The sequence below is a fragment of the Ailuropoda melanoleuca genome, chromosome 5 (genome assembly GCF_002007445.2).
Source record: "Ailuropoda melanoleuca isolate Jingjing chromosome 5, ASM200744v2, whole genome shotgun sequence".
NCBI lineage: Eukaryota > Metazoa > Chordata > Mammalia > Carnivora > Ursidae > Ailuropoda > Ailuropoda melanoleuca.
In genome coordinates, this window is record NC_048222.1 from 123,883,455 (window position 1) to 123,896,413 (window position 12,959).

General features: G+C 39.3%; 1 long non-coding RNA gene across 2 annotated transcripts; it reads right to left on the minus strand.

Moving 5' to 3' along the window:
* Positions 1-1,668: 1,668 nt before the first annotated feature.
* On the minus strand, positions 1,669-12,944 carry LOC105240329. 2 transcript variants are annotated; one of them, XR_002143924.2, is made up of 5 exons: positions 12,687-12,944; positions 8,224-8,331; positions 7,491-7,624; positions 3,370-3,475; positions 1,669-2,656 (listed from the first exon to the last, which is right to left on the minus strand). It is a non-coding gene; the product is annotated as an uncharacterized LOC105240329 (long non-coding RNA). The 2 variants fall into 2 exon arrangements; XR_004625842.1 differs by lacking the exon at positions 3,370-3,475 and having other exon boundaries at positions 1,671-2,656; positions 12,687-12,927.
* Between the last annotated feature and the right edge of the window lie 15 nt (positions 12,945-12,959).

Sequence of the window (12,959 nt, forward strand, 5' to 3'; positions counted from 1 at the left end):
CTCACTGCCCTAGTTCCAGCCCTGTCTTGCATCTTCAGTGCACAAGCTCAGATAATGTAAAAAATGTTCAATATTAAAATAAATTTAGATAACAAAACCCTCTCATAGTTGTTTTTCCATGGTAGCCTCTATGTTAAAAAAATGTAGCTCATGATGTCATTCATGGTGAAGACGTTCGAAGTTTTGAAATAAATTGATGATACTGATGTATATTTTTTACTTGTGCCATTTCAAACTTATTGTCTGAGGTGGGAAGGAAGATATCTGCCAAGGTGCAGTATTAGTTGATGACCAATATTTTCTAAAATACCAAAGCAAGCCATGGCTATAACCTTTAACACTTCTATCTGGGTTATTCTTTAATCAATAAGAAAGTAATTCAGAATTGATGATAGTCATTTATGAAAACAATAAGATTTAATTTTCTTATTTGGAGACATACACAAAGCTAAATGAAAATAAAATCTTCAAGGTTGCTCTCCATAGGGGAAGAACATTCAATAACGCAAGAAAAATAAATGTATTTAAAATAATAATAATAACTTACTTATCAACTGTCATTTAGGGAGTGCTTTGTGTTATGTGAGATAATGACAAAGATGTAAGTTGAAGGTATAGTCAAGAGAAAAAATCCATAAAAGGAACAACCTCTGAATAAATCCCCATGCTGAATACTAGTCCCAGTCACTGCTTTTTGAAGTGTTGAAATATGTTATATAATTATTGAGTAAGACTGAACACGTTTGTTTCCAAAACAAAGTAAGCTAGCAAAAAACTAGCGTACTCACTTTGATAATTGGGGTACGGTGATATGCATTTCTGGATGGAAGTATAAACGATTAGCTAAGCTATATTTTACAGGTAGCTCAGCTAAGTTCAGCTTGTCAAAATTTAAAGTCTTAACAATGTACATAACAATGAAATACTGCTTATTTAAAACCTTTATATAATTAAAAAGTCATGATTTAAAGGCACTCACAGTTATCTTGATGGTGTGTTTTGTTTGGATTTTGTTTTAAAATGAATGAATGAATAAATGAGCCTTCTAACCTCAAATCCCACTTTGGAGAACTACAATTTGAAACATTTTAAGTAGTGGGGGAAAAAAAAACTTCAACATTCACCAGTAGGGGGATAACCGAATAAATTCTGAATATCCATATAAATATTGTGTAGTTATTAAAAAAAATAAAAATAGCATTATTTGGGAGGTAGTAAAATGCAGTGGCTAGGACTGTGGACTTAAGAGCCACATTGCCCAAGTTCAAATTGCTGCTCCTACAATCACTAGCTGTGCAACTGAGGACAAATTAATCACATCTCAGTTCCTCATCTACCCACTGGGGATAACAGTACCTATCTCATATGTTAGTTGTGGAGTAAATAAGATAAAGCATAGGACCTGGCATCTAGCACATACTGGAATGATGTCCAACTTTTTGGAGGTTGGGGTGAGAACTGTACACATTTTATAACATAGATCTATTTTAATTAAAAGTATTTTAGAGCACTGGGGCTCCTGGGTGACTCAGTCGATGGAGCATCCAACCCTTGGTTTCAGCTCAGGTGATGAACTCAAGGGTCATGGGAGAGAGTCCCACATCAGCCTCTGCACTCAGCAGGAAGTCTGTTTTAAGATACTCTCCCTCTGCCCCCACACCCCTACTCATGATCTCACTCTCTTTCTCTCACTCTAAAATAAATAAATCTTTAAAAATATCTTATAGCATTTATTAAATATAATTGAACATTTAGAGCATAAAAATATTTTAAGCACACTGTACATGTACGTGTGTTCGGTGGTGAGAGGACAGAAGAATATTTTAACTTTTTCTTTGCACATTTCTGTGTCATTTGGCTTGTTGCAAAGAACATGTATTGCTTTTATAGTTTGGAAGAATAATCCAATAACTTTTTGGAAGTGGGGTGGGTGAGGGTGCTAGCAGGAATGGAGGGTACAAAAGCATAATTAAAGATTGGGGAGTGAATCTGGAAACTGAGATGTTTGGCAGGTTGGAGTACAGAATGCACAATGGAGAGCAGCAGGTATCAGGCTGAGGGTGACCAGAGGAAGGGTCGTGTGTTCACGGAAAAGGAGTGTGGACTTTACCAAGATGTTCGTGGTAAGAAATGCAAAGTATTGGCTGTACTCCGGCAATGTGAAAGATGAGAACTCCACCCCTCCACCAAAACACAAACTTTTCTATGGCTCCCTTTTACTTCTTATCAGGATAAAGTCCAAACCTACGTCCGTGGGTGTTACCATCAGCCTTCTCACCCCACCCTACTCCAAACTCAAACTCTACTTCAGCTACAGTGAAATACTTGGAGTTTTTAGAAAGCTCTGCTTTCTCCAGGTTCTAAGACCTTTGCTTAGGCTGCAGCTTCTGCCAGCAGTGCCTTTTCCCCATGCCATTCTTGTTCTGCCTGGCTAACTCCTCAGAGCTCAGCTAAAACACCCCATTTTCTGAGAAACTCACTTCAGTCTCCCAAGGCTGTTTCCCTTCTAAGTCCTCCCATATCACCCTGGAACTAACCTAAAAAGAATACTTTTGACATTTATTCATAACTGTCCATTTATTGCCTGCCTTGACAATTAGACTGGAAATCCATAAGGACTGGTACTTGATACTATTCCTTGCTCATTCTTCGGTACCTAGAACAGAGCACAAAACATAATCAGAGATCTATAAATAAAAAATATAAATAAATAAATAAACGAACAAATGGATATCTTTAACTATACAAACCATATAATCCCTTTCTTGTATTCCATGTTTTCCCAAAAAGTTTCTGCTTTAATTTCCTGTCTTACATGTGTTAGCCCATAGGCAGAGAATCCTCAACAGGTCATATCAGTGCAAGACTGGGTCCATGTGACAGTCATATTGCTCAATGAAAACTAACAAATTGGCATAGGGATTTTATATGTCAATCCTGTATCTTGGTTAATTTAAGTTCTGCCCTAGAGAAAAACCTCCACGTGTTGGCAAAAGCAGATGTCTGAGCATTTAAGATGAAGGGCGACAAGTCTAAACTATGGCAAATTACTACATTGAACGCCTTTGGAAAGGACTTTCTTGGTTACATCTGGACCTTGATTCATTCACTCATTCAGCAAATATTTAATAACTCCCACTGCATGGCAACCTTCATTCTAAGCTATGACAATATAGCAGGAAATAGGATAAACAAGCTCTACGTAGCATCATAGAATCACATTCTACTGGGGGTTAGCAGAGGGACAGGTAATAAACATGTAAAAATAAGATAATTTCAGGTAATGCTAAATGCTGTAAAGAAAATTAAGCAGGATAAGAAATGATTAAAGTTGAGAGAGAGGGAGTAAGAGCTCCTTAGACATATTACCTTACTCCTCAGGGTAAGGCTTCTCTGAGGGGTGAATATTTGAGCTGAGTCTTGAGTGATGAGAATACTCAGGCATTAGAAAATCTGGGGGCAGAGGATTCGAGGTCTAAAGAAGAACAAATGCAAAATCTCTAAGACAGGAGTGAGCTTAGAATATTCAAACAAAGATAGAAAATCAGTACGGCTGGAGCATAATGAACAAGATGATATGAGAGCAACCACAAGGTAGGTATAGAATAGATCATATAGGCCATGATAAGGAGTTTGGATTTTATTTTAATGCAAAAGAAAGACATTAGTGAAGTATAGGTAGGAAAGTGATAGATCTGACTTATATTGTTGTTAAATGGCTAATGACAAAGAATGAACTCTAAGAAGGCAAGAGTGGACAAGAGGCTCTTGTCGTGGTCCAAATCAGAGCAACTGATAAGCTTGTACAAGCATAATAGCAGTAGACCTGGTGAGAAATGGTTGGTCAGGGTTGGGATAATATTTTGGAGACAGAGTCGATAAGATTTGATGTTAAATCCGATGTTGGAGGCAAGAGGAAAAAAATCAAAACTGTGATCTTTTGGCTCTTCTTGTCAGAAATTGCTGCATCCAGGGTGCCTGGGTGGGTCAGTCCATTAAGCGTCTGCCTTCAGCTCAGGTCATGAACCCAGGGTCCTGGGATCGAGTCCTGCATCGGGGGGGGGGGTCCCTGCTCAGTGGGGAGTCTGCTTCTCCCTCTGCCCCTCCCCCAACTTATGTTTGCTCTCCCTCTTTCTCTCTCTCTCTCAAAAATAAATAATCTTTAAAAAGAAATTCCTGCACCTGTTTGCTTTTAAAAATCAGTGTTCTGCTGGAAAACTTCCTTTCAATACTATAACAAAAATTTCTGCTAGCATATGACAATATTTGAATTACCCACAACGATTTATTATACAGAATTCAAGAAGCTTATTTTGTGTTAAAGCTTTTAAGCTTCTGATTTTTTTTTTTTTGCAATCTAGAACATAGCTCATTTTCTAAAGACCCAAGTGCTTATAGAACATAGGCTTGTGTCTCCTTATAAAGTGTCATTTCCTTGAAATATTAGAAATCTTTATGCCCAGAGCTTCTATTATCACTTCCTTATTTTGCTTTATAATCTTATTTTCTCATATCATGGCCATACTTTATATCATTGTCTTATGAATGTTAAAATCACGGCTTAGGAGGCCAGGTAAATTATAGTACAGGAAGAAACAGAATGACAAGCCTGATTTCCTTAGTTAACCCCCTAAGGTATTCATTCACCTTCTGTGAAACTCAGGAGATAGTATGTCTTAAAGAACTGTTTACATCTACAGAAAGATTCTTTTTCTCCTGAACTTAACTCCTCTAATGTTTTATATATTGCCCAGTGATAGTCTCTTAGAAAATAACATTTTGAAAACAAACTACACTTATTACTATGCAAGAATCTTTAAGATATATATAAAATATTATTAGGAAAAAAGCAAGCAGGATCGAATGTAACTTCGTGGCTGAAAGAACTTACAAAAATTCACAGTACATATTTAGTGCGTTAATAGTCAAAGCACTGTTATGGATGGAGAGTATTTAGGGGACACAATAAACCATACCCCTCTTCCTACCAAGTTGTGAACCAACTGAAAAACAGGTAAAAGAGTAGACAGCTGAGAACTATCACTCTTACTGATAAAGCTGATGCTTGGAAAAAGGCAGCACCAATGGGCCTCCCAACACTGAACCCTGGGACCAGGCATACATACCAGAGTCACAGACTAGCAGAGCAGGACAATAGAGACTCTCCCCTCCACCCATTTCCAAGACTTGTCCCTGTAAAATCTCCAGTATAAAGAAATAGACCAGAAGGCATGATTCCTGATGGCAGCCTCACAAGAGTGAGGCTGGCCAAGGGGCTGAACTTTCTCACCTAGTTTCTCACCATCCAGCATCTTGCCAATGGAGAAGACGCCAAGAGACCCAAGAGGCCAAGAACATTAATAGAATCCCCTGCAACTATACTACATTGCCCACATAATTTTATTGTCTTAACCTTAGTAGTCTCCAAACTGCAATCAGTCTACCATGGATTCTAAATTACTTTCCAAGAAGAACACAGGTAATTTTTAGGAAATCAGTTCCGTTTATTCAACTTTTACTTACTCTTTCCTAAAACTATTTTTTCCTAAACTACTGTTTAGTTTTTTCCTATAAAACTACTCTTTCCTAAAACTCTCCTTAAAAGCTGCCCAAAACGTGACTGAGGTTGAAACGTCACAACAATTGTTTTTCCAGCTCCCTTTAAAAATTATTCTTTTCCCACTTATAAAAAACAAGCATCCTCTCACTCATCCCAGATCTTACCATGGCAAATGTTCCCATGTACAAAAAGTCTCTGAGTCATCACACAAAAGAATAATTCTAATATCGATGTCAATATTTAATTTAACTGAGGCATGATAAACCTATAGGAGGATTTCCTGATTTTCCTTATCTTACAGATACTCTGTTAAGAGAGAAGCATGGTGCTAGAAATTGGGTATTTTGGTCTGTGTTGGGGTGTTCCGAGTTTTTCTTTTAAAGATTTTATTTATTTATTTATTTATTTATTTATGTATGTATGTATGTATGTATGTATTTGAGAGACAGAGCATGCACAGAGGAAGGGCAGAGGGAGAGGCAGAGAATCCCAAGTAGACTCCACGCTGAACATGACGCAGGGCTTGATCTCATGATTCTGAGATCATAACATGAGCTAAACCCAAGAGTCAGACGCTCAACTGACTGAGCTACTCAGGCACCCCTGGGGTGTTCCGGGTTTTATCTACATTGCAGAGTGGTATGGCAGCAGTTATGATCATTTTTGTCCAATGCCATTTCCTCCTCCATTCCCTGATGATGCCAAAAAACACTGCTGAGATAGCCAAGAGAAATACTGAAGGAGGTTGAGCCCTACTTCAACTAGGTAGCAAACTCACAGGAAGATTCCATATACCTATCTCAGAATTCAAGTATGGATGATTTATGGAATACATTCTGGTAAATACCAGTCAGCTACAAGGCACACCTACTCAGTACTGAGAAAGAACTTAACGTAAAGTCTCGGTCTATGTCTCAGTTACAGATTTCAGATGATTTTAAGGAAAAGGATGTTAAAAAATTCCAAATTTCCATCAACAGATCAAAGTTACATGTAAAAGAAACACATATCAGAGGTAAGTTAATGTTCTGTATTTTCTTGAGCAATTATACAGACTCATTGGAGAAAATATTTTCATTAATTTTCACTGAATGATTATTGAAAACAGTAAATCAATACTCATTTACTCACACTACTGTTCATTGTCACTTGTTAACCATCTCACCTCATTATCCATCCCTATCTTTCATGTAGATTTAGATATACTGTTTTCTATTGTAAATAATGCATTTAAAAATTATTTAATCATTTTTAGTAAGCCCTGTACCTAATAGTCCTAGTCTGTCTTTTTCTGTCTTTTCTTATTCTGTCTCCTAGCAAAAAATCACATTCATGAACTAATGGTGGGAAGGGCTCCAAGCATTTCATTGAGGCATATTTCCAATAAAATTTTAGTTCTCTTTAGTAACATATAAAAACTTATAACGTAGTTTTGATCAATTATGTATTACTAATAATTGTAATAATAATTCAATCCAAAAGAAGTTTTTGACACTTAGAACCTTTTGGTAATAGAAAAGTGTTTAAATTATAAACAAACCTTTATTGCAGAAAAGAATGATAAGGTAAGCAATAAAATATATTTGAACATAAAATATATTTTTAAAACTTTTGTGGGGAAGTAGAATGAAAATACAAACTCAAAGAGAAAAAATAATGTAAATTTCTATAAAAATGAATGATGGTGAGTATTCAATTTCTATGGAATTTAATTTCATTAAGCATATTTTAACCCTTTTTATTTAAAAATATTCGTATTTACTTTAACCAGAAATTACATCTTTTGCAACTAAACTTAGGACAAAATATTTTATATGTCAACTTAAAAACTGACATATAAATGGGGGGCATGTCAGCAAAATATATGAAGACCGTTGCCTTAACCCCTTCAGCTTACCCACTGAGATCAACTTGGATTACGGTTATTCACCTTGGGTAAGAAGTCAGCAGTCAGGGAAGTCCTGCTCCCACCTTCATAAGGTCACTTCTCCAATACAATGTTCACCTCTTTTGTGGGATCTCCTGGGGTCACTGGAAAAGTGTAGATTTTGTTCCCAGAATGCCCTGAATGGGTCAGAACACCGTATCACTAAATCAATTCCAATGCTGTTCTGTACCCAAGGCTATAATTGACAATCTATTCTATTCCATCTCAAATTATGTTCCCCTTTTTCAACATTAACAGGGGTTCTAAAAGAAGATCAAATGATAACATAAAAATACTCTAAAAATTAAAAACCAAAAAGATGTGCTCAATTTGATTATGACCCTCCCCAATATGAATTTTCCAGGGAGAAATGAAAAGTTCAGATATTAAATGATCTTGTTCTTCTAAGTTATAGCCCAAAGTGATCAGTACCAACTTCCTATTAAATCTAAAATTATTAATGTTCAACACTGAACTTTCATCATCTTGTGAATTAAAGTTCAAACAACAGGTTTTGTCACTCCCTGGCAGTGAACTTTAGCTCCCAAAACTGAAGCTCCCCCTCCCCCAAAAGGGCCTATCTTGTTAAGCTTACCCCAAACATCCCCTGGCATGGGCAGGCCCCTGTGAAACTTATGGTATGACGTAGCAGAGCAGAAAGTACACCTTCTGTGGGAGGCCTGAATCCTATGGGACAGGGGAGAGGAAGAAGGTGGGCCGCACACGCCAAACTTACCCATCAGGAAACTTGCTAGTAGCACTGGAATAGAGTATTGAGAGTTATGATAGTGGCACCCACTTTATACTTCAAGAAACATCTGATATGGGAAAGAAGTGTTTTCCCCTAAAATAAAGAAACAGAACAGAATTATAATAATAATAAATAAATTATTTCTTATTTAAGAAATATTTAAGAAATATTTATCGAGTGCAAATTTCTGAGCTAGACTTGCTGGGAGATTCATAAGTGAATCAAAGCTGGATGCTGCCTAACGACCAACCACTAACATTTGTATATGCATTCATTGTATATAACATTCATGTATATGCATATGTCACATATTTTAGGTTTTTGCTGCAGTAGTGTCCTACTTCCAGTACCAATTTTTGTATTAGTGTAGATCAGGCTTTGTTTGCTAGCAAACAACTCCAAGTATCTCAGTGGTTTAGAACAGGAGAGACGTATTTCTCATGCATACAACTGTGTATGTCTGCTGAGGGCTCTTTTACACTTTGTCCTGACTCTAGGACCCTCATTGACAGAAGCAGCTACATCTGAAACATTGTTGAGGTGACAAATTCAAGAAGGTCACAAATTCTTTGTCACTCTTCTCCCCAACCTCCCTCAAGAGGTGGAGTTTATTCCTCCACCCTTTGAAACTGAGCTGGCCCCATGAACGCTTTAACCAACAGAATGTGTTATTTCTAGGCCTAACACTTACAAGACCTGGAAGCTTTTGCACTTCAGAGAGTCCTGAACCACCATGTAAGAAATCAGGATACTCTGCTGGAGAAACCACATGAAGCAAGGCCCTGGGATAACAATGGGAAGAAGAAAGGCTTGGCCATTCTAGCATCCCAGGCAAGCCTACTAACTATTCCAGCCCCAGAAAATACCTGGCTGGAACAACATGAGATCCCAAACAAGATTAGACAACTGCCCATGAGCCCATTCAATCCACAAAACCATTAGCAATAGTAAAAACGGTTACTGTTTTAAGTCGTTAAGATTTGGGGTGGTTTGCTGTGCGGCAATAGATAACTAAAACATTCCCTTACTGCACCAAAAGGAAAGAGGGCATAAGAAATTGTGCATTCTTGGGGCACCTGGGTGGCTCAGTCATTAAGCGTCTGCTTTTGGCTCAGGGCGTGATCCCAGAGTCCTGGGATCAAGCCCCACATCAGGCTCCTCCACTGGGAGCCTGCTTCTTCCTCTCCCACTCCCCCTGCTTGTGTTCCTTCTCTCACTGGCTGTCTCTCTCTCTGTCAAGTAAATAAATAAAATAAAATCTTAAAAAAAAAAAGAAAAGAAAAGAAAAGAAATTGTGCATTCTTAAAGCTTTTACTTGGAAGAGACACAGACCACCTCCAATCACATTTCACCAGCCACACTGAGTTCAAAAGAGTAGGGAAATGCAAGTCTACTATGCGTGTGGGAAAAGAAATGGAAATATTTGGTGGCTAGTACTATTATCTCCCAGAGAAAGGGCAGGGCTGGAGAGGTACATCCTCCATAGAGAAGACAAGTAAATCACTAAGTAGATAAAATGTCAAGAAAAAAAGAGTAAGAAGAAAAGAACATAGATAATGAAAGATGCTTGTAGATGACCTCTGGGCAACGTAGGGATGGATATAAGGAAGAAAAGGAAGGTGGAAAAGACTCAGAAAAGAAACATCTACAGAGGCCAAAGGAGACATCTAGGGATCCAAAGGAGAGTTTCAAGAACAGAACAGTCAAGGAGAACATAAAACAAAATGGATGGTATAGGCAAGGAATTTGTAGAAATTCAAAGAGATCAATGTGAGCTGATACAGTCACAGGCCTCGGACAGAGGTAGAATTAGAGAAGGAAATGAAAAATAATAGAATTTGGATGGTTGGAAAGAAGAAGAAGGGCACTCTCAGTGAGGAAACAATAAAGTCTTGAAGTGGGAAATAAATTTAGCAATTGGGAGAACAGCGACGAGGTAAAGGGAAACACATCAATATAATAAAAGTTATGTGTAAAGTAGATTGGTTTGCTGCAGAAGGAAGCCATTTGTGGATTTATGGAGACCTGTGACTGCCAACTGAGATTTCTGGGTTGTTTCCTTTAAATAGCTGAGCACCACTGGCGGCGGGTGATAGGGTGCCTGAGTAAAGGAAATCAGTATACAGGACTAGTCCCTTCAGGTGGAATGAAGAAGGGAAAGACAGAGCAAGCCATCAGTCAGAAAATTACAGTATTCAAAACAGGAGTATCCTGGTGGGGGGCAGGGCGAGAACTCCCTTCTAGACCAGTTCAGGAGGCTTAGAATAAGTTGCTCAGAGAACTGAAAAAAAAGGGGGGGGGAGTTCAAGTGTGGAGGAGTTGAGATATTTATTTTATCAAGGATAGAAAAGAAAATGTTCAAATTTTTACTTCCATGGCAGACAAGGTTGATTACCTACCCAACATTCCCTACCCTACTTTCTTGACAACAGAACTTCAGTATTGCTCAATTCCTCTCCTCCTTCCAAACCAATCGGGGAAAAGAAATCTACACATATATAATTGAGCTCTAAGGTAAAAACTGATTGGTTTAAGCCAATTGGTTTAAACACTCAACTAGCATCATCTTTCTGAAGAGTGTGTGGGGTGAGAAGAGGGTTGGTTTCCGTGGTGCCAATGCCAGAGGTGTGCTTACTGACATTTAGTGGGATGAGACCAGAGATGCTAAATGTCCAGCAATGCATGCCATAATCCTGCATAAAAACTGCCAAAAGCTAGATAAACTCTAACCAATCATGGTAGTCCCAAGCTCCTTGTCAGTTACTGTTTCAGGGAATAGTGACCCACTGGTCAATAACACAAAGAATGGCCCGCTATGAAACCTCTGGGGTGGTTTCTTCCTGCTGTTGAGGTCATCCCAACTGTATGACACCTGGCACTGCTACAGGCATCCATCTTCTCCCCAAAACCAGCTTCTTCCCAAACACCCTGTTTCCATCATTGGCATTTCCGGTTACCAAGTCCTAAAACAGTTTTTGGCTTCTAACCATTAACCTCAGGCTGACTATTCACTCAGATTTGCATGGGACAATCTAATTTTAATCCTGTTCTCCCAGTGTTCCCCCTTTCAGTTCTAAACGTATTCTAGATTGGAGGGTAGATTATATAGTCACTTACTTTTCCCAACTAAATGCTGTTCACTCTGCCTCAAGTACCTTTAAAGCAGGGGTAAGCAAACTATGGTCTGTAGACTCTTTTTATACCTCTGGAGATCAAAAAAATTGTTTTTACATGTTTAAATGGCTGGAAAAAAATCAGTATTTCATGACGCCTAAGATTTCAATGTCTATAAATAAGTTTTATTGGAATACAATCACGCTCATTCCTTTAAGTATCTTTTATGGTTGCTTTCTTATTATAAGACAGTTGAATAATTATGAAAGACAGTGCCTAAAATATTAATGTTTGGCTCTTTATAGAAAAGACTGCAGACCCCAGCTCTAATGCCACTTAGTTCTAAGTTTCCTCATTTCTTGCACAAATATCATAGCCTACTAACTTGTTTTCCATTCTTTTCTCACTCCAATCCTTAATATCCCTAGTAAATAATCTCTCTAGGTAAGTTTTGATCCTGTCATTTGCGGCTATAAAATCTTCAATGGCTCCTCCAAAACGGGGAGTATAAAGTCCAAGCCTATCCGTTGACTAGACTACCAACCTAGTTTTCCAGACTTTGCTCCTCCTGACTAAAGCTTAAATGGACCACTTGCCATTTCCCTAATAAGTATTTTAGCTCGTATCACACGCCCCCATTGCTTGCCCACGTCTCTCCTCCATCGCACCGGTTCCTCAAGATTAAACCAAAACTGTTACTCCCTTAATACACCTTCATTCACTCATCACACCGGTAGTTCACAGCAAGTTGTTCTTGAGGTGGTTGTGGGGGAACGGACAACAAAGACAACAGACTAGGGCAAGAAAGAGCGAGTCAAATGAGTTGAGTGCTTGAGGGAAGGGGCCCAGAATGAGGCTTCAGAGGTGACATTTACACCAGATTTTTTTAAGGACTTGGGAGTTTAAAAGATTATGAAAGACCCAAGGAGACAAAAAGAAACTAAATAAAGCTGAATGAGAAAACACAAGGACCGCCTCATTCTATCTGCTTCCGTACCGCCACAGACTATGATTTAAAGGATCACACCTTTAGTCTAAAACCTGAAAGAAAATTCTACAAGAGCAGCCGTGACCAAAGCCACCCCAAAGTGGCTGCTCAGTGCCAGAGCAGACAGCAAGTAGATTCCGGATGCCAAACAACCCCAGTAAGGGCTCTGTGCACTCATTCTGCGCCAGGAAGACTCCAGCCGGTCGCCAAACTTTTGGGTGGTAGCTTTGGCGCCCACACTCCAGCTTCCCGACAGGCGCGACAGCGCGCGGGTGAAAAAGAGACGTCCCTCAATAGTTTACACCAGCAATTAAAACCGTGTCGTGGCCTCCCACAAGCCACCAACCTGCGCCCTCGAAAAGGCGACCCGACCAGACCCCGCCTCCGCGGCGGCCTTGGAGCACGTGAAGTCCCCGTGCGGAGCGACAGCGAAGAGGCGGGAGCTCAAGGACGCGAACCCAGGCCTGGGAAGGGAAGCGATTCCGGGGCGCACGCGCATAACCAGGGATCGGGCGGAGCCTGCCTCCCAAAGGGGGAGCAAAGGAAAGAAGAGCGCGTGGCGCTCCGGAACCCGCGCACGCGCTGTAGTCTCACCCGGCCTATGCGCGCGCGCGGCCGG